Below are 25,466 nucleotides of genomic sequence, written 5' to 3' on the forward strand. Positions count from 1 at the left end.
CATTAGTTTTTTTTCAGGTTTCCTTAAAGTTTATATATATTGTATATATATATATATATATAGATTTAAACTTAGTCATTGTGGTGCCCGTTTTAAGTATACATAGTCATTGTGGTGCCCGGTTTTGGGCTTGTGGCGCCCAAATCGGGCACCACAAGGTTTTTTTATATAAAACGATGCAGAATCGAGTGAAATGCACTACAAGGTGAAAAAAAAAATTTTTGAGGCAGGCACCACAAGTACCAAGTTTATGTATCGGGCACCTCTATGACTAACTATGATGAAAAATCCAAACTGCACCAAAACACCTTTATCATACATATATATGTGATCCTCTACGTACGCGGGCACCACAATTACTATAAAAGACCCGGGCACCACAAGGTACTAGGTACGTGTATTCATATATATACTGTCTTAGAGTACATTGCGAGATCCGACATATACACAGGCATTGCGAGATCCGACCCAAAAAATTTCGAAAAATGCTAAAAACTCAAATAATAACCCTACAACTTCGTTCGAACGCATGTTCCAGTGTGTAAACAGTGCCTTTCTATGCATTGCCGCCATCAATTTCGCGATCCGCATAAACCGAGATCCACCAACGGCCTAAACCTGATTTGGGGGTGGATCTCGCAAGATGCGTCGTTTATCTATTTTCAAAAATTATATATAAGTATATGAATAGTAGGCAAAACGAGATCCGGCTGAAAATGTGTGTACAGGGTCCCCCGGATCTCACGAGTACCATGGCATATGAGAGAACTTGCGAGATCCGGCAAAAGGATCTCAGGATCTCGCAATGCCCGATTTTATATAAAACGGATCTCGTAATGTATGGTTTTTACATGTATATATATATATGTGTTTATGCACCAATTTTGTGGCAGAGTAAACTCGAAACCTATGAAATTTTTAACAAAGTGCTTTATCCCTCCCGACTGGTGTATTGCCGAAATTTTGAGATTTCGAGTTTTATTAAAATCGGTTCAGGCGTTCCCTCGATATTTCAGATAAAGTGATATTTTTTGTCATTTTTGCGTCCTTTTGCAGACTTCCTCATCAGTTTTGTTTTTGGTATACCTATTTTTTTCTAAGAATAAATATTTTGCTTAGCAATAATTAGTAACGTCTGTCTTAATATACCCAAAACGATTTCTCAGTTTATTTCTTGTTAGGAACTCGATGGAAAGTCGGTTTACGTGTTCCTCTGACAGTTCAGCTTAGGTAGGCCTAATTTATTTTTGGTGGCATTTTTGCAGACTTTTGCAGACTTCCTCATCAGTTTTGTTTTTGGTACAACTATTTTTTTTAAAGCATAAATGTTTTGCTTAGCAATCACCGATGTCTGTCTTAATACCCAAACGATTTCTCAGTTTATTTCTTGTTTCGAAATATTTAGGTTTCGAGATGGGACTCTTTGACGAAGGGGGAGCACCCCCACCCCCAATTTTGGGTGAAACTTTCAAAAGAAAATCTGGGGCATGTGATATATCGAATTGTATGTTTTCGGTGACGCTGAACACGAATATGACGTCAGATTTTTGATTGGACCCCATCCATGGCCCCCGGCACCTCCCCAAAGGGGGTAAAAATTAAAAAAAGTGTTTTGTTCGTGCGACACATGAAATAGTACGTTTCTTGTAACGCTGAATACGAATATGACGTCAGATTTTCTATCTATTAAATTCTAAAAGCAATTTAATACTAAAATTTGCATATTGAAAGACATTGTTATGAATTCTATTTGAAAAGAACAATATGAAATCTCCAAATTTGCTTTATTGAAATTTTATTTGTTTTTTAAATTTATTTCAATGAATTGAAATATTATGCAAATTTAAAATTAATTACGCTATTGTAATACTTGAGAAACTAGTGAATAAATAACTGACCCGAAGTTGATTGCGACGTGGTAATGTTTAAAATCACAATCAAAAATTAACCCAAGAAATTTTAAAATTTTCCAGTCATAATTGAATTATGAACACCCTCGAAAAAAAGAACAATATGAAATCTCCAAATTTGCTTTATTGAGATTTTATTTGTTTTTTAAATTTATTTCAACGAATTGAAATATTATGCAAATTTAAAATTAATTACGCTATTGTAATGCTTGAGAAACTAGTGAATAAATAACTGACCCGAAGTTGATTACGATGTAGATATTACCGGTTTTTTTTTTTTTTTTATATTTTATAAAACTGTTATACTGATATAAATATAATTAATATGTTTTTAATACATTTTTTAATTCTGAAAAGCCGGTTATCTCACGCTTTATTGCGTGAGTGTTTTTTTCAATTTAGCTTTATTTATGGACCCGAAATTTTTGTGCTGGTTTCAATATTTTCTTGTGAGAGAATTTTTTTTAGTACGATTGATGAAAATTTTGTTTCCTAACAAGAGCGATAGGGGACTGGCTGAAATTTTTTCTAATCAAACCAAAACTTAATTAAAAGAGCAAGATTACATAATCAGCCTAACTATCAAGAACCAAAATGCATTTTTCGATTTTTGGTGAATTTTTAAAAATGAAATTTGAGCCAAAAATAGTGAAGGAAAAAATCAAAATTTCATCAATTTGGCATAGGAAACAAAAATTTGGACGATATTGTATTTTCGATCTTTTGAATTGAATCAATTTAAAACGATTTCAAACCATTTTGTGCATGTTCTCTAGAGCCTCAAGCAGGTTTTTGAAAATTGAAATTTGCACAAAATTTCACTAAATAAAATAGGAAAGCTCAAATTCATTCTAAACCCTAATTTCAACATGATGAGTTGACTGATGGTGCTTTCAAGCCGTTCTGCAGTCTCCAGCGACATTTTAAAAATTCCAGTTTTCCAAAAAATGCCATAAAATCTGACCATGGACTCAAAATGTAAAAAATTAAGTTTAAATTTGAATTTCAATGTTGTTTTGTCAAATGATAGGGGAACAGTGAATTTGTCAAAATAGGGCTACTGTTAATCGGTCAAGTGAGTCACTAATCAGCACCAATCGTGAGCGTATTTGTGCTTAAGTTGAATTGGACAGATAGTTTATGACTTTTTTGGAGAAATGAAATTCACAAAACGTCGCTGACGGCTCCAGAATAGCTTGAAACTACCCCTAGTCGACTCACAATCAGAATGTTTAAATTATGCTATACAGTGAATTTCTGCTTCCTAACTTGGGTAAAATTTAGTGAAAATTTCAACTAGTTCAAAAATATGCTGGAGGCACCAGAACAGCTCAAAACTGTTCGAAACCGTTTCCAATCGATTGGGAAGGGAAGGGGGGTTTAGAACAAAGGCTATACAAAATTTCAGCTTTCTAGGAGAATTTGATGAGATTTTGATTTTTCCTTATTTTTTTTTGACCCTAATTTCCGAATTTGATTTTTAAAAATTCGCCAAAATTGGTAAAATGCACTTTAAGATCTGAAATGTTAACTGCTGGTATATTTTTGCATGCTCATTTGATCATATCGTTGACAGCGTTTGCAAGCAGCGAGAAATATTGGACTGAAAAATCGAAAAACCACGGACTACCTCAAGGCTCAAATTCTTAATCGATAAAATTTATAGAAACTACTGCCGGTCGTTGATTACTCACGCAGACCTTGATCCATTGATCATTATCGCTCAATGGACGCAAAATTCCGCCACATAGCACGCATACTAAACCGGCTTCGGGTTCGACATCGATACGAGGCGACTTCCTCATACACCGGGTACATTTTAAGCGCCATCTCTCCGGGCTGTGACTCAGACTGCTACCAAAATATCGCAGTATACACTCTGCGGCCAATATTACGAGTATTTATGAATGATAGGAGAAAAACCGCTCATCTAAACGTACGCAAAGACGCTGGTCGAAGACAGTGAGGAGAGCAGGCGTTTCATTGACAATATCGGTTAGTCCTACAGCTATGGGCTATGGTACCCTTGAAAGCTCTGAAAAATTTCGGCGACACAGGCCGCATTTCAAATGGAACGAAAACGATTCTTCTCTCGATCTCTGCCTCTCTGGGACTGGGAGTATGTAGATGAACGGTGTAAACAAGACCTTAAAAACCCGAACCGAACCCGTCAGCTTGATGACGATGCTGTAGTAGACTGTACGCGGATTGTGAGGCCTCACCCACGCACGCTCTTAATTTAGCGACCAAGTTTGGCTAACGAAAGGACGCGGAGAGGCGAGAGAGTTAATGTTGGCGGATGTTGGGCGTCTTTACCAACTCGGAAGCGGGGAGATAGTTTCCTCGGTTTCTTCGAGTTCGACTTCGCTCTCGTCTCACTCCAACTTCCAAGTCCGAGTCGGAATCCTTAATGTTACGAATACGAATTAAATCTTATAGAGTAGAGAGAACGTCGCCGCCGCCAAGTTGAGCTGTCAGTGTCGAGTTTATTAAATTGCACGCTGTGACGAGTGCGCGTACACGTTCGTCCTGTTAACCTATTGCGCTGCTACGCGGTACCGTATGCGCGCTAAATTCGAAATTTCACCATTCGCTGGCGAGGGTCGAGTTCGATAACCGATTCAAAGTGACAAGTTTTCAGCAAATTATCGGTAAGTGTGAATTTCATTCTTAAAAAGCCCCCCTTTCGTTCGAAAAACCGCCTAATTCAACGCAGATTTGCGGGTTTGGTCGCGAAACTATGCGAAAATTTTACGTCTACCGCTTGTGTGTATGGCACCATATGTTGACCTGTGAAGATAGTACGTAATGCTAGTGTACTCAATTTGTTATAGAGAGTGATTTTTTTTCGACCTCGTTTGATTTTTATGAGAATTTTACTACGTGAACGTAAGTTGAACTTTCTTATCATTCTTGTTCAATTTTTGGCAGCTCGTGAGTCATGACTGCTCAGCTAGATAAAGAGACAAAAATTAAATTTATCCGGCTGTAATTCGATGATAAGCATTTTTCAACATTTTTGTCTGCCCAGAAAAGGGTACTAAAATGTTTTTTTTTCAACTCGGATTTTTCAGTGTAATTTTCAGAATATTGACTTCCCTTGTGCGTCTAGACAGGAAACCAAAATTATTTCTCAGACTCTAGTGAATCATATTAGTATAATTTTCGAAATTTCGAGACCCTTTGACCACCCAAAAAAAGCAATAAAATTATTCTCTGGTATGAAATTTTCATGATGGTTCAATTCAGAGCCTCTTATGAGCCTCAAAACAGTGCACGAAAATTATTTAATTCATCTGTACTTCATTTAAAACCCTAAAATACTAAACATAATTTTCAAAAACTTTAAAAATAGACTTTTACCTACCTAGTGTTTTTTATCAGATCAAATCTGTGTAAAGAGGCCGACCACGTGTCTGTCGTCTACTGTTCGCTGTCAAGACGGTGATATTTTTACACCCAAGTCTACACACACATAGGCTACGACACACTATGGGCCAGGAGACCCCCAAAAACGGGCGTAATTCAAAACTGATATAATCGAGCAATATTGTGTGTTCTCTTCTGCACAGGAATGTGTATTTTGAAGTGGTGTATACTATGCTTTAGTGATTTTTTGCCAAAAAGTGCCATTGTGCTTTGTAGGCTCATTTTTCTATTAAAAAATGCTATATTTTCAATAGAAAAATGAGCCTACACAGCACAATGGCACTTTTTAGCAAAAAATCGCTAAAGCATAGTATACACCACTTCAAAATACACATTCCTATGCAGAAGAGAACTCACAATATTGCCCGAATATATCAGTTCAGTTTTGAATTACGCCCGTTTTTGGGGGTCTCCTGGCCCATAGTGCGACATCACATTCGTATGTAATGTACCTGACGAGAGTATATAAACGGTGAATTAGATTTAATTACTTCACCATTCAATTCATGCTAAACAACCAAGGTATTCTTGTATACGGTAGACAATTATGAGACCTGAGACTAGCTCTGCGATTTGTTATGCGTCGCCACAGTTTGACCTTTTGACGATTTCTCGTTACAAATCGCGAGTCGAAGTGAACTAACGAGCTCAACGACTCGAAAAAAACATCCAAGATGGATCAAAATGTTCTCCAGAGTCCAGACCATCTCAAAATTTTGTTAGCAGCTGCACAGCTGGAATGTTCGAAATAGGTAGAACACAAGTCTGAGAGATTTATTTACCATCAGTGATTCCCAATCAATGAGGTAAGGATAAAAATTCATTAGAAGAGTGCTCAAAATTAGAAAGGAAATGTTCTTTCAATTGACTGTTAAGATATCAAATTTCAAATTGAATAGGTTTTAAATATGCCAAATATAGAAGGGAGGGAAATAGAAGGAGGAGAATTGATTTCGTATTCTCACCTTTCTCTCATTTAGGCATCTCAGGCAGCAAAAACGAACACAAGATGAACAACGAGAAAAGGAAAGAAGGTATGGGGAAGGGTTCAACTTTATTAAATCTCCATAAAACGTTCAAATTTTTTCTTTTCATAATGAGTACCTTATTTAAAAATTAAAATCTCAAATAAATTCGCAAATTGGATATATATTTTTTTTTGAAAAATTCTTATTTTGATGAAAAAATTATTTTAATTTAAGAAAAAAAACAAGTATGGATTAAAAAATAATAATCATTGGTCCTCCTCCCGGTTTCGAATAAAATTTGAGCTGATGAGAAACACGAAAACTCATTACTGTATCTGACATGGCATAGGAGATTCTGAGATGTCTTTCTCTATTTAAATAATACGAAATTTACTACATAATTTTCAGCTCATCCGTAGCCTTAAGTAAGATACAATTTTTTACAAACATTCTAGAAACCTTATAGAAGCAAAAATTGATTTTAAAAAATTCAAAATTAAATGTCTATAACTGCCTTTGAGGTTCCAAACCTGAAATAATCGCCGTTCCAGCTCATTCTAAGACATTTTAACAGAGATTTTTTTAAACCAAAATTGATATTTTGTGACAGGAGAAAGGTTTTATTTTTACGAATCAACATTGAGTAAAAAAAAAACACAATTTTTTCATCGACTGGGCAGATAAGTTAGACTTGGCATCTATTAATATTTTGATTTTTTTCTTAATTCTATTAACTTCAACTTCGCTTGAGAAAGCACTCCTGAGGTACCTGGCAGGAACTCGCAGAAATCATTATACCATTGGATTTTCTATTTGAGCACTTCAAAGTGCATCAAAATCAAATTTTCAATTGTTTTTACAAAATCTCCTCTTCATTGGTAAGATAGTGAAAATTCGAGATTAAAATTAAGATTTGAGATCCCTCTAAAGAATTCAGATGTTGAAAACATCGTGACATTTAATTTTTTTAAAGTTGTTAGTTCAGTTGGGAAGCACATTTTAATCAATTTTTACCACAGAAGTGAATGTGAGAAGTCTCTATATTCTGTTTCAGAAAATACTTATCAAGTTTGAGAAATGTTGAGCCACTTTTCATAAAAAATTGCGATTTGTAATTTTCAAAAAAATTTCAAAAATAGAAAAACCAACTTTAGAAGATTAAATTGGTTACAGGAGTTTTGGAATGTGTATTTTCCAAAAAAATATATGTAGGTACTTACCTACTTAGATTTCGTTGATATCAAAACTGCAAACCAATGAGTTCCCTAGCTCGATGTTTAGGTAGTGCTTTTTATTGTATTTTTGGAGGGGAGGGGGGTGCACAATTGCACATACAGCCAAGAAGTCATAATTCTGTTTTTTATATCACACCCCTTCTCCTCTCCAGAATTATGAAAAATATTTTTATGCAATATTAAGGTGAATCATTTTCGCATTTTTTTTGAATTTTGAAAAAGTAGGGGTATATTAGTGATGATAAAAATGGACCCAAATTAAAATGTCGAATATTTCAGACTGTTAATTTTCATAAAAGCTAAAATCCAGCTTCAAAATTTTAAAAAAATCCCATTTTTATGCTTTCAAAATTTCTTTTCTAATTTTTAATAATCATTTTTGGTTCTAAAGTACATAGGTACCTACCTAAATGAGAACTGCATAGCCTCGAGCATTCATGGCCTCAAAAAAAAAAAAACAATCTTCATTCATGCAGAGGTTCAAAAAATACACGTGCCTATGATTCACTCCAATACAGCATATTTTGGATGAAAGAAGATTCTTTATAATTTTTCGTCAGACCAAAGAGTGATTTTCATGTATTGATGCTCTTAAAAACAAAAAAGAAAATTTATTTATTTTTTGAAATTTTATTCAAGTTGGATTTATGAATTTACAATTATTAGTCGAGATATCATTTTTTGAGTTCGTTTATCGAATTTTCCTTCGGGAACAAATTTTCCAGCTCCCTCTCCCCCCTCCCGCCATAAAATCTTCAGCTTACTAAACTACCTACTTACATTTCTTCAAAGCTCCAAGATTTCTATACCTACAAAGATGAAGGGGGGGAATCTAAAACAGTCATTTAAAGATGAAATTTTCAACAGAACATTTTATTCACATTTTTACCATCCATCGAGACCAATTTAACTCTCATTTTTTTCAATTTCACGCATTATTATTTTTCTTTGAATTGGAATACATCAGCTCTCTTCATCTCCTTCTCTCTATCTCTGTTTTCTTCTATTCTTTTCAATCCAGTGGATTTACCTCCTACGTAATTTTTCGCATATAATTTTTACGCATAAAAACGCTACTTCGGCTGAACATGTCACTTCGAGTTTATTGTAGTGAAAACTTTGAAAAGAAGCGAGTAAAAAAATAACCAGTAGGTATATTTTGTTCGAGATAAATTTGTTTTTAGAAAATATACATCTTTGACAACTCCCACACAGTTGCGACGACGAGACGGTCATAGTATTTCGTTACATTACATCCACTCCAAAAAACCTCCATCAAACACAGCAGGCATTAGCACTGTTGAAAATACACAAGTCGTTTAATTAAACTCATTAGGGGCAATTTCCAAAGGAACGCCTTTTTACTGTACATGACGATAAATCGATAAGAGTTTCCAATTATTTTTAATATATGAACATGAAACGGGGCCGCACACTGTACACTGTACACTTTTGCTATTTAGTTATAATATGTACAGTAATAAACGATGCTTGAAAATTAATTTTTACGACCGGTTGCGCTTATTGAACGATGAGGAGCAGCGCAAAGAGGTAAAAATTTTTCCAAAACATTTACGCATCGAGATGATTACCTACTATACTCGTTCATGGCCATGGCATCCCACTTGATCCTTATTTTGTTTTTTCCACAAAACGTAAACATTTCGTAATAGGTAGGTATAATTCGTCAAGGTATGCAAAATGTTAAATAATGTCGTAAATCTAAAAATACCAGTAACTAGTTCAAAACTCCAACAACAATACAAACAGAAGTGTAGTTTTCTTATTTCGATGAAATAGCGATACGTATAGCTGTACTGGCTTTTGTGCAATTAAATTTGATATCTGGATCATAATAAGCGCATTTTAACACAATATTGGCTTCCTTGAAATAATACAATAACCTACAAAAAACAAAAAAATAAAAACGTGCGCTGCGCTGCATTTAGAAAATGACCTCACCTCTCACTTTCCGTTTCCATAAACGAATAAAACCGCTCGTTAAATGCGCCAGCATCAATTCGCGGTCGTAAAATATTACATGTTTTAATGTCGACTATAGGTATAGGGAGAGCTGATGGGGTACAAATTTTTCAACGAATATCTTCTGTCATCGTAATTTTCGAATCGAAGGTGAACACCTTATATAGGTACAGGTACAACATTGTAATTTTAACGTCATCTCATGCAATGCATTTTGGATTTTCTGGTGATAAAAAATTATAATCGACCTACTCAGTTGATTGGGGAATTTTTTTTCTAATAATCTGTATCAAAATCTCTGAAAAAAATTGGGTATGAGAAAATGGATTAAATTAGAGCATCATTACTGCAATCTTTTCAAGGACAACCCCTTGTCCCAAATTCGATAGGGGCGAGCAAATGATTTTTAAAAAATCATAATTAATACTAGATTCACGTACTTATATCTTTCAAAAAGATCTCGAAAATTTTAAACGAGAAAAATTAATAAACTGGAATTGATCCAAATTACGAGCAAAAAAAAGTGCTCCCAAGACTAGGTACATAAAAAGATCATTTCTGATTGTTCAAGGTCACCAGATATGTATCAATGAAGTCACGAAGCGTATAAACATGGATACCTCTCCTTTGTAACTTATTTTTACAAACGTTTAAATAGCTGTGTTCTAACAATGAGGTACCTGTGGAAGCAAGAGTATCAGGAATAAGGGAGAAAAATGTGTAAAGGAATTCCACAAGATTTACTTTCACTAGAAGGCTGCAGTTTATTACTCTCGGTAGCTTGTAGAATGCGCCTATAAGATTACCTGTATCGTGGTGGAGGGACAATGTGTATTGACCTATGAATTAATTTAAATCTATTAATCTTCGCAACATTGGTTCCTAATCTGAAGTGATAAGTTTTAATTTACGATCTTGTTGTATAAGGCGGTGCTTGTTGATACTCGAGTATTTTAAATGTACTAAATAAATTCGACGATATAATTCGATCAAGGACTAAATACGGCGTAAAAGAATGATGTACCTGACTCAAATTTGTCGTGGTTTTAGGCTACGTATCTATATAAAAATCGTCTTCTATTAAAAAAGCAATGAGCATATCAACGAAGAAGCACTGACGACACGTCCAACCACGTGAATAATTTTTAATGTACTCGTACGGAAATAATTTTATCCTCGGGAATTATTGAATTTTATCCGGTTTATCGGTGTTAATTTATTACCGTTCAATTTACGCGCAAATAAATATAGTTTTTTATTCGTTATTTGGGTACAGGTATTATATCGATGTACAGTATTTACTAATGAACGAACGGAATCTTTTTTTCATCGATCGCCAAATTAATGCAAATACTCGAATAGGTAGGTACCTGGGCATCTCTAATATTGAGACTAAAGACCACACACCTTTATTTGGATCGTTCAGAGGCTTCAGCTTCGTCACGTATATCGTATGCCGAATTACATAAATTATTATTATATATTTTCTATATTCATTCCATTTCAAATTAACACAATGCTATCTATAGATTTAAAATGGTTATTGAATTTTGCTTCATAATTTATATTGAAGCATCGCTGCATAAGTATCCCTTCTATACGAGTATACGCCAAGGCTGTGGAAGTGGGCGAAAAATTCGTGCGAATTTATGGTTGTTGTTGGGATGTAGTTTTTGTTTGAGTTTAAATGACTTTCTGGCACATGAGCTAATTGATTTAACCTTTTAACGTTCGGAAATTTTTATCGAATATATGCAAAAAATTTTATGAGATGAGTGGTGATGAGCAAGAGTGGTTTAACAAATCATTAATATTCGTATCGTTTGTGCTGATATTTGGCACTTGTTGATATTGCGGTAAGTGATACTCGATCAGGGTCAGAAATAGCGCATTGGTTATTGGCCGGCTCTTAGAAGATCTTTCAATAGGTAGGTAGTAGGTTAGGTATATCGTGTTTAAAATGTGAGAAAGACTAAAAAATTTTCATGGCATTTTTTTTTCAAATTTTCATCAAAAATTTGTCTCTAAATCTTCTTTTAAAAAAATATGTAGATATCTGATAAGTATACATTTTTCTAAAATTAGTGTATCAGCCTTCTTCAAAATGTTCTGGAAACTTTATTAGGTAACCTCTTTTATGACGAATTTTTCTAAAACTAGAGAATCCAAAAATCCACTGAATGCTTCAAAATGCCTCGAAATCACCATCAATCGATATGGAGATCAAAAATATGAAGATAACGAAACAAATTTCGGCTTTTTGTAGCCCTGCATTCGTGAAAAACAATTATTCATTTTTTTTCAAAAAAACAAAAAAGTTGCTGGAAAAATTTTTAAATTTTTGGACATTTATAAAAATAAATGTCGAAAATTTTAACCTAGGTAGGTACCGAAATAGATTGTCAAGGTCCCAAAGACGGTAATTTGGGTTCATTAAGCGCCGAATTTCAATTTGTTCTCTTTTTATAGAAATTTTTCCATAACTGAAAAATTCAGAAATTCTCTGTCGACTCCCGAATGGGTTTTAATCACCTTTATTCGAATTAGACCAAATTTCAGGTTTCTAAACTACCTCAATTCGATCACATTTTGTTTTTTTTTTAAATTAAAAATTAAAAATCTGAATGTTTAAAAAAATTGTCAAACATTCAAAAAGGAAATTCAGCACTTAAAATGTTGTCTAGCTTCGTATTTTTATACGCTCTTTTGGAATTTAAAAATTGCATTCTGCTGAATTTCATTTTGACCCCTTTATAAACGACCTCAGCACGATTTCAAATCCAAAACCAAACTACTACTAATCGATTGAGCATGTTCAAAATAGGGCGTAAAATTCAAGAGTTGCTGAAAAAAATTTTGCTTTTTAAACAACCGAAAGAGATTTTGAAAATTAGAACTTGAATTGATAAATGACTGATGAAGATCACAAAAAAGGTATTTGGCCATTTTCAAAGCAATTTTTTTTTCCAGAACTGGGTACTCCAAAAATTCGCTTAGAGACTCTCGAACTGTTCTGCAATACCACTAATCTATTTGAGAGGCCAAAAATGAGCCATAGTTGGACCAAATTTCAGCTTTCCATCTCAATTTGACCAAATTTTAGTTTTTTTAAAATTAAAAATGGGCAAACCTGACTGTTCAAAAATTTGCCAAAAATTGCAAAATGAAATCCACAACCTGAAATTTCGCCTAGTGTCATTATTATAGTTATTTTGGCCCTTTTCCAAGGCAATTTTTCCAGAACTGGGAAATCCGAAAATTCGTTGGATTCAGGACGTCAAAAATGGAGTATAAAACAAATTCTAGCTTTCTATCCTAATTTTTTCAAATTTTTTTTTTTTTCAATAAAACATGGTTTGAAAAAAATCGAAAAATGAAACTATTTTTCTGAAATTTAACCTGGTAATGTAAGTACTGATTTTTGGATGTTTTTTCGATTTTCCTCAATCTGGTTTAAATCAAAACGTTTCCTGCTGGCTAGGATTTCTCTCTCGGTAGCTTTAAACTTATGTGTTGTACTTCGCCATTCGAAAGTGCGTTTAACGATTCAGAAACTATTGAAATTTTCAAAAATTTCAAGCTTCAAAATATCCCTGAAATTTAAGATATAATTTAAAAATTATATCAAAATTGGGTATGAAATGAAGAATTTCAAGAAGGAAGAAGAAGATCCCTCCTAGAGTTCAAATTTCCCCAAAAAACCATGGACACTTTTATGGAACTGTTGAACACTAATATAACATTGGTTTTAGCACCCCCTCCCTCCCTCCCACCCTCCCTCCATCTCTCAATGGTTAAAATTGTTGGACCCTAGGACATAAATTTGACCTCAATTTTTCGTCTGGATCCCTTGAGACCCTTTCACCCCCCCCCCCCCATTCAACCAATAATCACCCGAGGCCAACACTTAAGAAAAATCATTCCATAGCAGTTGCATAAAAATGAAATTTCATGTTCATGGCATAATTTTTTTTCATTTCTTCATTTCAATTTTTACGTTAAATTTTTTTAATTAAAAGAAAATACCTCATAAATGGCTATTTAATTTTTTTTGGTGTTTGATTTTTCTTTTTCTTGCCTTCATTTCATTGACTGTACCGAATAGTGCATTATTCGTCAAATATTTTAATTCGTCGTAATTTCCTTCCATTTCAAGAAGATAACCACTGAAAACTCATTCAACATGAAACAATAGCTACACCATATGATACGCAAATAATACGAGTACATAGAAACAACACAAAAATATCAATTTCTCGAGAGAAAAATCGTAACACTTGGTCGCAAATATCAGTCAATCGCCTTATAAAGGGTTAAAACCTCTCCTCGCGTTGAGTAATCGCTGACGATTATGGTTAAAATCGTGATAACAGTTTCTTGTAAGTAAGGTATTCGTTATTCATCTATTTTCACGAGATAACAGAAGAATGACTCGTTGGCAAATTATTCGTATACTGCAGAGTGCAGAGCTCTTAAGACGAATGCATTCATTTGCACGTGTCCCATTGCTACGAGTAAAAATGCTTGTTTACTATTTTATTTATTTTTTTCGAGCATTCGGAGCTAATTTTAGTTAGACAATGATGCAGCCAAGTTGGTTAATGAAATCTTTACGACGCCAATATAAAAGTACTCGTATTCGTAAAACCTCGCAAGACGACAGTTCGAAAATCTATACTCGTACGTCGTTCGAGTAGATATTTATACCCAGCACACCATATCGCTATTTACACAATCCAGCAGTAATTTCGTACGAGAATCGCCGAATAGGCATTAAATCCCACATACTCGTATTTGTAGGTAGGTAATGAAATGACGTCATTATAAGTATGCGAAAACACCCTCAAATCTACTTGGAAAAATAACTCGTCCGAGAAGCAGGGAATAAAATAGCCTAAGTAAGTGTACAAGACGATAGGTAGTAGGTACGGTGCACAAATCGTTTCTCACTTTTTATCCATTAATCTAGAGACCAAACGCGAAGGTAAGTTGATGTGGTGCCGCTATGTGTACCTCGAACAACCTTGTCGAAAGGCACGGTCAACGAGGTACATCTTCTATATATGGGCATAGATCTATGATTCTGGTAGGATCAGCTTGAACATACTCGTAATATACCAACGTTTTCGTACTATTACTCTATGTTCGATGAAACGTCACCATCATAGCAGCAAATACTCTCAAGAGTGAGTTAATGGCAAGTCTTGGAGTGGATATAGGTCGTTGTACGCTGTCTTTTTTTTGCCTTTTGTCTCTAATTACTCGTAATAGGCGTAATTAGATAGCATTATTTGTGTACCTACACCTAGTCCATCTTTACAAATACACAACTTGCATTCAGCTGGTGCTATGATAACAAAAGCGTGATGTAATCGTTTCAAATAATGAAGTATTAATTGCCATCTTAAAAATCTATCGTCTCCATATGAGCAAATGTTTGCGCTTTATGAACCCTATAGGAGTTCCATGCATCGTTCAGATGTTCGATAAATACCTCGTACTTATACATTGTACTAGCTCGTCTTTGCTATATATTCGACTTCATCGTGCATGTCTGTCTTTAAATTATATTTTTAGCATTGAAAATGGCGCTTCTTTCGACATTTATTTATTTTTTTTACTATACGAATTTTATAGCCCGAGATTGCAGCGCTCTAGAATGCTGCATCTAGAAAATAAAATCCCCTCCCTTCGTTTCCTCACTCTGATCGTGTGGTTGTAATTGTGTTGATGATGTAGTTTTTTCTTAAATGCTATATTCGCTATATTTATAATCTACGTACCGAGATAAAATTCAGATGTAATAGTTTACACGTCAAAAATATGGCGAATTTCTTATCTTAACATCATCGTAAATGACAAGTTACGTTGTTAGTTCTACATTTTATTGTGTACGCACTACGCAGGCACATAATTGAATACATTGTATGCGCGACGATGAAGGAAGAAATCAATTTTAGAAATTTAATAAATTGGCTGAAAAAGTGGGTTATGTTTCTTGTATGTACATTACGTACTCAACGATGAGACAAGACTAATCTGCCAATTAAGCTGGCAAATTAATGACATGATAGGAATTCATTCGCTGCGATATACGAGCAAGTTTGAGATATTTATTTGGAATTTGTTAATATTATTTTTGATTTAATGAAACCTTGAGAAATGTCAGGTGTCAGGTTGACTTTTAACGACGAGACATAAAATGAAGGGATCCATTGAGAGTCCGATGAACGTATTAGAATCTAAATATGACTTGATGGGCGTATTTTGAAATAGGATGATTATTACAAAGTTTTTCCAAAAATCAATGAAGTAAGTGAGAGGATTTCGCTGTTATAAATTCACCTACCTATTTCTTAGTTTATTTTTGTTATCGGAGCATGGAAATTAACTGACTCACAAAAAAAATTTTCGCCATTCAATTGAATAAATCAGTAGTAGGTATCTCACAAAGGATTTGAATTTTTAAAAATTGATCAAAATTACAAAAGTACCTAGCTGATATAAAACTCGAAATGCTAAAATTATTTACTCTGCAAAATGTCGTTATTGATCAGATTTTAGCTCCAATCGAACTTCAAGACCAAATTTTCCAAGACGTTTCAAGGTCCCCTCCATCACAGTGTTCAAATTCGTGAAAAAAAAACAATTTTATTGAAAAATTTGGTTCAAAAAAAGTTCTACTTCTTTCCAACTTATGTCACAATAGAAAGTGGGCCTCAAAACATGGTGGTAGTTGAAATATGACTAAAAAATACTACACGGAAAAAAAAATTATGGATAATTTTTACTATTTCACACAGTAACCGGATCCCATTCAAAAATATTGCGATTTTTACTATGAGATTAGTAAATTTTACTATGAGATTAGTAAATTTTACTATGAGAGTAATAAATTTTACCTAATTCTATAGGTAAAATGTATTTTTTGGCTGAGTAAAAATCACTATTATTTTTGGATTGGATCCGGTTACTATACTGAAATAGTAATTTTTATTGTTTTTTTTTTTTCAGTGTATTCTCAAAAATGCATCTGATTCGAGGCATCAAAATGCATTTTTTTAACCACTCAGTTTGAAAATGGACTCCATAACATGATGATAGTGGATCAAAACAGAAAATTCTCGAAGCTGCAGATGCCCAATTAGATTCGTTTGCATTTTACACAATTTTTTTTCAATTTGGGCCCAACAATTTTTTTCTCTTTCTGTAGATGGCATACAAATTGGATCTCGAAAAGTTTCGAAATGTCTTTTTTTTTTTAGTAATGGATACGTAATTGGTCCTCTGCTTGTTTCATACCTACTTGTATAACTAGTTAACTATTTATTTAGGCAATTTTTGGGCTATTCTAAAAATTTTAAACCTCGATAGGATCCTCAATTACTCGAATTAGACACCCAACTAGACTTTTTTGATGCAACCTTATGAATTTCCATTGCTCCAGTAAAAAAAAAAATTGAAAAATCAATGGCTGAGTAACCGAACGAGAGGTTCTCTTACGGTCTTACTAGTTTTGTGGTTTTTAAAAATACAAAAAAGAATAGCCAATGAAATAAATTTTCAAACACTTTTTTTTTTTATAGAGTTAACGAAGTAAAAATGGAATGACAGAGCCATGAAAACTCTCTTGATTTTCTAAAATTTTGAAAGCTGACATTTTTTAATTTTAAATTTTTTAAATTCCAAAAAAACATTTAATGTTTCATCAAGGGAGGGGGTCAGAGTAAAAAATCAGTGTTAATCATTTGAATCCATTGAGGACTTACGAGTAGATACCTACTTATTTTGAATCGTACCAGAGCTTCCAGTAGATTTTGAATTTTATTTCTGTCAAAAAATTATTATTGGCCCATCTATACTATAAAGCTGCAAGAAAAATAAATACCCAAAAAATACCCGAAAAATTCCCAGCCTGATCTATGGCACCTAGAAAGCTAATTTTTTTTTTAATCGACAGCTTAACTTCTCCAGAATATAGGAAAAATACGCGAGGGCAAAATTTTTGGAATTAAAGGGCCCAAATTTTGAGTTTAAATGGGCTGTTTTTGCCGTTTTTTCGATTATTCTCAAATTTATCAAGAACGAAAAAAGCTAGAAAGGCGGTCAATATCTCATTTTGAAGAGGATTAAATACTGAACATTTCCCTCGATTACATTACCACTCTAGGGTTTTTAGTTTTTGAGCTATTTTGAATCCAAATTTGAATTAATTTGAATTAAATTATCTCGAAAACTAAAAACGCTAGATGGGTACTGTCAACGAGGGAAATGTTCGAAATTTCATGCTCTGTAAAATGGTGAAAACAGATTAGAAAAAAGTTGCTCAGATCGTGCGATTTTGATCGTTTTTTATGGAATCTTGAAACAAAAAACCGTTAAGATGATGCGTGTACTTATACATTCACACAAGCATACACACAACCACCATACCACCAACGTACAACGCGATGCCATGTCGTTGTTATTCCAGACAGGATCACGCGACATGCGCGCGCATACAAACCTCCCACTCCTCCAACAACGGATTTCTTACAATGCGAGGATTATGATTTATGGCTTATGCAATGCAAATCGATGAAGCGTGAAATTGTCATTGTCAACAGAAACAGATATTATTGCTAAGATGTTATAATGTTAAACCGTCTATCTTTGGTGCTTTGCTTTCGCGTCTATCATCCATCATTTTGATCAAAGGGAGCAAACCTCTTCTGAGAGTGAGCGAAGGGGGGTTTGGTGGCGCAGCCCCCATGAGCGAGTTCCGAGGGCGAAGCCCGAGGAACGAGTATGGGGGTTGGGCCGCGAAGCGGCCAGGGGGCGTAGCCCCCTAGTATTTATATACGAGTACTTAGTTGATGATTTTTTTTAAAAACTTTAGAGCTTCTAATTGCTAAATCAGGACATTTTGGTTAAAAAATATGGGATCCTAAAAATATCAGCTTAAAAAATTGAGTAGGTACATAGTTTTTTTTGTGTATCAGCAAAATGTTATATTCCCTAGATTTGATTCAAATAAAACCTCAGATAAAATTAAATATTTTAATTTGATAAAATTTACACTTCAGTTTCGGATAATAATTAATTAAATTACAAAAAAATCTAAAAATAGAATTTGAAATGTTTAAAATTAGGATTTAAAATTTTAAAACTTTAAAATGAATGATTTCAGTTAAAAATATAAAAATTCAAATTTAGATAAAATTAAACCTCTAAAATTAGACTAGAATTTAAATTTAGGCAAAATATATCTACATAGATTAAAATAATAATAAAAACTCCGAAGAGACTTACTGGTAGTAGAAATAAATGGAAATCCTCTTTAATTTGACTAGATAGATTGGGTGACTAGATTGGCTGACTAGATTGGATTTCACGGAACGAATTATTTTAAATAAAAATTGGCACAATTATTGTTATTAAATTTGAGATTAAATTCTCGATTAATTCAATTAAATTCGTGATTAAATTCGCGATTAAACTTTGTTAAATAAAATGATCGCGGAAATATTAACTTTGTAGAAAAAAAAACTTGGAAAGAAAATTATTTAAACGAATTCGCAAGTACCTAAGTACAACTTGAAGTAGAAAAATCACGGAAGCATAGATTGCTGATAACAACTTGAAAAAGCAACCAAGAGCAACTGAGAATGTTTAGATCCTCCTCAATTTTATTTATAGTAAATTTTGGGTGATTTCGAAGGGGACTTCCGATGACAAACCAAAAATTGACCAATAGGATAGCTGAGTTTTATTTGGGGAAAAATCACGAAATGTACAGATTTGAAATGCAAGGTGACATTTATGATCGTTATGAAAGATGCAATTTAAAGGGGAAAGATCGCAAGGTGTACAGAATTCGAATTCGTGATGACATTTACGATTGTTGTGAAAAATGCAGTTTTGGGGGTGCAAGTGTACCAAGGCTTAAAAGAGATACCACAACTGGATACACACATTATACTAGGTGATAAAAAAGTCATAAAATATTGTACCAGATTTTGAAATTCCCACTATATACTGTACTAGGGGGCTACGCCCCCTGGCCGCTTCGCGGCCCAACCCCCATACTCGTTCCTCGGGCTTCGCCCTCGGAACTCGCTCTTGGGGGCTGCGCCCCCAAACCCCCCCTTCGCTCACTCTCAGAAGAGGTTTGCTCCCAAGTACTTCTCCTTAAAAACTAAATATATCTGCACTTCATTCATTTTCATACCACTTTCAACGACTTTCAGCACTTTGAACAATTTTTTTCAACCTCCAATACTTTTAATGAATTTTCAAGCAACCATTTTTGAAATTTTAGGTACTTAAAATTTTTACAATATTTCATTCATTTTTCAGTCATTTTCATAAATTTTGTTATTTTAGCTCGTTTTTTTTTTTAAATTTTTGAACGTCTTTTATGGCATTTTAAGCAATTTTGGATTTTGCAATGTTTAAGGGTAGGTATGTCAATAATACATAATTTGGTACATAAGTACATACATAAATACTGATATGCTTCGATTAAAACTTTGATTAAAATGATAGATGATAAATGCAAAAGCAAAGCACCGAACTCCGAAGATAGACGGATTAACATTTAGCAATAATATCTGTTTCTGTTGACAATTTCACGCTCGCTCGATTTGCAAAATCATAATCCTCGCATTGTAAGATTTCCATTGTTGGAGGAGTGGGAGGTTTGTATGCGCGCGCATGTCGCGTGATCCTGTCTGGAATAACAACGACATGGCTTCGCGATGCGTTGTACGTTGGTGATTGTGTGTGTATGCTTGTGTGGGTGTATAAGTACACGCATCATCTTAACGGTTTTTTGTTATAAAATGCCATAAAAATCGATCAAAATCGCACGATATAATAAACTTTTTGCTAATCTGTTTTCGCCATTATAATGAGCATGAAATATCGAACATTTCCCTCGTTGACAGTACCCATCTAGCATTTTTAGTTTTCGAGATAATTTAATTAATTCAATTTAATTCAAATTTGGATTCAAAATAGCTCAAAAACTAAAAACCCTAGAGGGGTGAAGTAATCGAGGGAAATGTTCAGGATTTAATGCTCTTTAAGATGAGATATTAACCACCTTCCTAGCTTTTTTCGTTCTCGATATATTTGAGAATAATCGAAAAAACGGCAAAAACAGCCCATTTCAAGTCAAAATTTGGGCCCTTTAATTCCAAAATTTTCGCCCCCGCGTATTTTTCCTATATTCTAGAGAAGTTAAGCTGTCGATTAAAAAAAAAATTAGCTCTGTAGGTGCCATAGATCGGGCTGGGAATTTTTTTCCGATTTTTCGGGTATTTATTGGGTATTTTTTGGGTATTTATTTTTCTTGCAGCTGTATAGTATAGATACTATTAGTGGTTAATTATAAGGGTAAGTATTTCCTTATAATTTGTAATTGTTTAGCCAAATCGTAAATGCTAATTTTAGCCTATACATATGACTCAGACAAGTGACCTCATTGCAAGGGAGAAAACCTTAATTCACAGCTGCAAAGGTTTTATAAGTTTGACTTTTATGATCATAGATGACCATGGATTTTTATGGTCATAAATGATCGCGAAAATGAACGGTAATCAGCCAGCTGCGGCTATAAAGTTTTATTCTCGGATGGGTAAATAAGTTTCCGAATTAAATTAATTGAAAGATTGCATCATGTTGCATCTTGCTACATTTAGTATGACTAAATAGTATGTACACCAATATGGTGCAATATGACGAAATAACTGCCTACAGTAGCTAAATCTTAGGCCAGATTTTGGTGGAATATCACAAAAAGTAATTTTTAAACGAGGATTTTTGCTTTAAAAAATGAAATATTGCAAGAATTCATCTGATCACTGCTGTATCACAATCCATTTTGAACACCGAGGGGGGGAGGGGGTGAGAGCTAGACCCATAAAAATTAAGGCTAGAACAGAAAAAAATCATCCATGTATAAATTGATTATTCTACTTCAAAACGTGAAATTTCTTTGAGCCTGTATGAACTAAAAGGAAGAGGGAAGGGGGAAATTTGGAGTCAGAAAAATCTTTAAAATGCGGAAAGCTTTTTTTATTGAAACAATCAATAAATAAGTAGGTATACTCCAATCATATTCGAGGAATGAGGATCTTTGAATACACTAGAGAGAAAGGGCGAGGTGTAAGAGCCCCCAAAATTTCGAAAAACAATATTTTAGTCATCTGTTCATATTTTGTCGTCGTATTGACTCCTTATATGTATGTACTTTAAAACTGTAGAATACATGAGGGAGGTTATGTTTTCTAACCTTTATTCTTCGAGGTTTACTTTCCATGGATAAAATGTATGTAGTTTTAATATTGAAATAGTTGAATTTGAACGACAGAAAACTGTTCAAAAATATATGAAATACATACTGATCTTCAAAATTCTGGGGCATATCTCCTCCTTCCACCTTTACTCATCGCAAATCCCTCAAACCGTTAACAGTCTCCAAATTATTTATTTCGATTGTTTAAAAAAAATAATCCTTAAATTCGGTAAATTGTCACCATTTATGTACAAAGATTTTGGGGCATTTAACCCCCCCCCCTCTCCCTTCAAATACCTTGCAGAAATAAGGATAAGTAAAATGAATTTCGTTAAAACAAAAATTTTCAATCGGAAATTTTTACACCAACCAAACGAACAAGCTTCTCATAAGAACGTGAAAAAAGATCAACCATATAGGAAACCCATCAAGTAGACGTAATTCAAACATCTACCTACCCATCTTTAATATTCAACGTCGTCGTCGGTGATCCTTGTGGGGTATTTTTCACGCCATTAACAACAACAAAACGCAACACCCCTCGATTTACATGGCTTTAATTTCGTGCACCTCGTCAAAGACTAACGACTTGTTTGTTAACTCTTTGTTGCAATGTCACCTAACACAGCGTCAACGAGTAAGAACGTAAAATCGTGCTTAAGATTAAACTTTAGGGGTTGATTATGAAATGGTATAATCGATGAAAAATACCATCTTTTTCGTACGTGTTGTCGAGCAGTTCATATGTGTACCAAATAGTGACTCATTCAAACTCAATATCAAAACACCTTCTGTGAATTTTACGTATATTATGCTAAGGAGAAAAGTTACTATTTTAAAAAATTACTACAACACGTCGTCGACGTCAACGCTGCGTGGGTTGGTTCATTCATAAACTCTTGCATAAATCACCTACCTAGACCATACTCATAGACGTACACATGGTAAACGATGACGAAATGTCGTATTTTTCAATTTCGAAGAATTTCTCAACCCCCTTTCCCTCAATACACCGAATTTTCTATAACAGGTATTCAATAACTGACACATTTTTTTTAAAAAATCCCCTGTGATGTGATAAGAAATCAGCATGGGATGAGTATCATGTGTCGTTTTTTGCACCGTCAATTCTTCTATAAAGAAAAAAACTCTTATTGCCAAGTTGTTGCTACTTACTTATACATTTACGGAAATATTTTGGTGAAATATTGGACGACTTATAGTTTCTCAGTTCACTTTTTGAACAATCGATCATTTTTCGCGATTTCAAAATGAAATATTTAATTGTTCTTATCACTCTTCTTTCTGCGTTAATCGATTTTATTGTGGCTGGAGTAATCGGAGGAGTTGCTACATGTCTTGGTTTGAGTACTGCGTTAATGTGGATGGCAAGTACCCCTTTTAGTATATGGTTGGTACCTATTATGCTGCCTTTTTTTTGGGCCATCACATGTTTGGTGACTTTATTGTGCCCTTGTTAAAAATTATGGTACCTATTAATCAATACCTACTTCAGTACTTTTTAACCATATTTTATTAAGATTCAACTTGTAAAATAATGCATTCGGGTAGTTTAGACCGCACGATGTTCTATTATTAACTAATAAAAACAATAAATAACACTAATAAGCATTGCATCGGATTTATTTCCCATTGAAATTAATTTTGTCTCTTTTTTTGAGACAGTAGTTAATTGCTTTTGAAAAAGCATTGAGAATTTTAATACTTGAACAGGATACGAGTAGAATGTCTGAGAAAAAAAATTAAAATCAGAATGTAAAACTGTTTTGGAAATTTCATAAACCATTTGGTGGAATATTTCTTCAAAACTTTTCTTCACCCCCTCCCCCTCAAAAAATACTTGAGCTACGACAAAATAGGCAGGTACCATAAAAAAAAAAAAACTACCTATACCTGTGCCTAGTACCTATACGATGAGAAGGATGAAAAAACGGTTACGAAGTTGGGTAATTTTTACAAAATTAAGTTATAGTAGCTCATCAAAGATGGATTATTTCTAAGTCTGACAATGTTGAATCGATACATATCCTTCCCTAATCATTTCTCTGATTCAAACTACTAAAACTCAATTTCAAATTCAAAAAAAAAGTTGACACATGAATTCAAAATTTACTTCATTTTTTTTTGTTTTTCAAATTAATAACGCACATCACGATATCGTAACGTGGAAACTTCCAAATACGACTTTACCGATTGTAAAAAGTATGATTCATGATAAGCTTAAAAATTTTTCAATAAAACTACAACTTGGATGTCAAGGTTATGCTGGCTGGGTATTCCTTCGAAAAGGTGACAAAACATCCTTTCCAAGCGATAGGTAATTTTTGAGTCAACCAATTTTTCTGATCGTGTTGATAAACATTGTCGCGTATTAGTTTTTCGAACTGTCAGTTCTTGGTAATATATTGCCCATCTTATCGTGAAAAATAAAGTCACTTCCCTTGCCACTTGACATTTTCAAATATATTTTGGTAATCTTGAGTTAAGTGAAACGTTAATTTACGCGTTGAATAATTATTTTTTGCCGACAAATTTGCCTATTTTCCAAGATGAATCGTTGGATAGCTCTGATTGCTCTTTTATCGGTGTTTATTGATTTCATTGTGGCCGGACCGATTGGATCGTTCTACACGAAAGCAGCTTTAAAAATAGCTGAACACTATATAGCATTATCTTTTCCCGGTGGTCCTCTACTCGTTGCAGCTTTGACGCCTCTTTTCGGTGGAATTGTAGCCATTGTAGGATCATTATGCCCTTGTTGAAAATAATGAAGGTAGATACCTACCAGAACTTACTTTCAAAACAGTAATGCTGTTTTTTAAAAAAAAAACAACAATATATCTGCAGATGTTGTATTCATTTTAAAGATTTTCTTTTTTTATTCAGTTTAACACGATTGCTATCAATAAATGATGAAATGTTTAGAACGAAATACGAATTAAACCAAATATCAATAAAAGAATGTAAGTAAAAATAACTGAATTTTTAATACAAAAAATAAATTGCATTATGTTATACTGTTGCAATAAATTTTTTTCATTTGTTCAATGTTTCTAATCAATAAATTCGATTCAGCTACACACAAATCTTAAACTTCTGTCAATTAAATCTAATTGTACTTGCTTGCATAGTCTTTTTGAGGAAATACACAAAAAGTCATTATTGGTTGGATCAACATTTTTAAAAAGTCGATTAAAACGTGTAGGTATCATTCTCGAATTGTTGAATTTCATGCCATAGCATACAAAAAAAAAATTAGAGCTGAAGCATAAGAAATATAGGGGTATGACAAGGGGGCAGCTGGCACTCTGAACAGCAAACTTGATGCCCAAGTAAAAAAAAAACAACTTTCTGCTTAAATAATAAGAAGGGCAAGTTCTTTTTTTCTTCAAAAAGTTGATATTACAATTTCATATTTTTGCAACCAGTTTTAAGCTTTCAACGGAAATTTCCATACGAGTCCTCCTCTCCTCTTGCCATGTACAGAAACAAAACAACAAGAAACTCGTAAAATTCAAAATCCGACTCCTTATCCTTAAATTATTTTTTTTCTTGCGAAAAAATAGGTTAACAATAAGAGAAGATTATTATTGAACAGAAAAAGTGTGATTTTTACCAAAAGAGTATACGACTATACGTA

At 33.7% G+C, this 25,466-nt stretch overlaps 2 protein-coding genes across 2 annotated transcripts in view; one reads left to right on the forward strand and one right to left on the reverse strand.

Moving 5' to 3' along the window:
* The window catches only part of LOC135848746 (myogenesis-regulating glycosidase), a 70,568-nt gene that overhangs the window by 24,992 nt on the left and 20,110 nt on the right, over positions 1 to 25,466 (reverse strand). The window lies entirely within an intron of this gene.
* Positions 4,273 to 25,466, forward strand: part of LOC135849094 (serine/arginine repetitive matrix protein 1-like) — a 36,207-nt gene continuing 15,013 nt past the window's right edge. The window contains exon 1 of the mRNA XM_065369287.1: positions 4,273 to 4,561. The gene's annotated coding sequence lies outside the window, so the exon portion shown is untranslated. The remainder of the gene's footprint in view (positions 4,562 to 25,466) is intronic.

The sequence above is a fragment of the Planococcus citri genome, chromosome 5 (genome assembly GCF_950023065.1).
Source record: "Planococcus citri chromosome 5, ihPlaCitr1.1, whole genome shotgun sequence".
NCBI lineage: Eukaryota > Metazoa > Arthropoda > Insecta > Hemiptera > Pseudococcidae > Planococcus > Planococcus citri.